Raw genomic sequence first — 1,493 nt, 5'->3', positions numbered from 1 at the left:
GGTTGGCATCCAGGGTGGGAATTGGTGGGTTTTCAAGTCCAAATCTTTGGTCGAGCCCAGGGATTGGTGAGGTCTCAAGTTCTGAGCCTGGGCTTTTTACTCTGTAGGGCGGGGCTGGGTCCTGCTGTTAGGACAGTTAGAAAGTGGGTGAAACCTGGTGGTTGGAGGTCCTCAGGGGAGGGTCTTGCCCACGCCTGTGTGTGGAGGGGTTTACGACAGTGGCCTTATGAGCAGTGGTTGTGCATAAAACCTCACTGGAAACATGGCCACACTCCCTGGCCTGCCTGCCAGAAGAAAGAATACTTACAGCTATAAAAGAAAAGGGCAAGGTGAAGTTTAAAACAATACACCAAAAGCCCTGCTTTTGAATTAAAAAAAAAAAAAAGCCTTTGCATCTAAGTTGACACCTGATTCAAAATGGAATTTTCTGAAGGGTACAGGAAGCCATTAGCTGTGACTCACCCCTGAGTCCCAGCGCTGCGTGGGCCCCGTCATTACTCAGCAGGGATGAGGAATGGGACTGAGCCTGCTGTTTAGGAAGCTCTCATTCATGAAAACCAAGCTACACTCCTGGACCTGAAAGCTCCCTTCTTCACTCTTACAGATCCTTTAGCCAAAGCCCTTGAGGTTAAAGCCAAGAAAAGTTCATTAGTATTCTCTGGGAAGCTGGTGAGGCAGCTCTGCGGAGAAAGAGAGGAGACAGGGAGAGAGAGACGTGGACAGAGACAGAGAGAGACGGAGACAGGGACACAGAGACAGATACACAGAGACACACAGAAGCAGAGAGACAGAGACACACACACACAGACAGAGAGACAGAGAGAGGAAAGGGGAGGAAAAGGGGGAGAGGGAGAGGTTTGTATGACATTGAAGAACACTGCATTTCCAAGCTGAGTGGTAATGTTCAAACTGTTTGACATCTTTGTTCGTTAGCACAGAGGGATCTGCACACGGAGGAACAGCCAAGTCGGCATAAGTAAGCAGCAGAGCTTCCGGCAGCCAAGCACGCAGAGCATCGTCACATTTATTGTTTCACATCGTTAAGACTATGCTGCAAGGGACATTGATTGGCAGATCACCGGCTTAATAGCTGTGACCAACCCCTTTCCTCTGTTTTCGTTTTTCTATCTGTGAATCCACAGGACCTTTGTAGGTCAGGGCCTTTACTGCCACTCAGGCAAGCCTTCTCGGCTCTCCTCTCAACCTTCCTCAACACCCGACCCTGTACCAGCCTTGTGCCTCGAGATAGACAATCTGGGATAGCTAGGTGTGCTGGCTAGTTTTGACACAAGCTAGAATCATCTGAAAGGCAGGAACCTCAACCGAGAAAATGCCTCCATAAGATCTAGCTGTAAGGCACTTTCTTAATTAATGATTGATGGAGGAGGACCCAGCCTTTTGTGGGTGGGGCTATCCTTGGGCAGGAGTTCCTGGGTTCTATAAGAAAACAGGCTGAGCAAGACACGAACAAGCCAGTAAGAAGCATCCTTCCA

The sequence above is a fragment of the Psammomys obesus genome, unplaced genomic scaffold (genome assembly GCF_907164565.1).
Source record: "Psammomys obesus unplaced genomic scaffold, mPsaObe1.curated_primary_1811, whole genome shotgun sequence".
Lineage (NCBI taxonomy): Eukaryota > Metazoa > Chordata > Mammalia > Rodentia > Muridae > Psammomys > Psammomys obesus.
Note: the sequence above shows the minus strand (reverse complement) of the source record.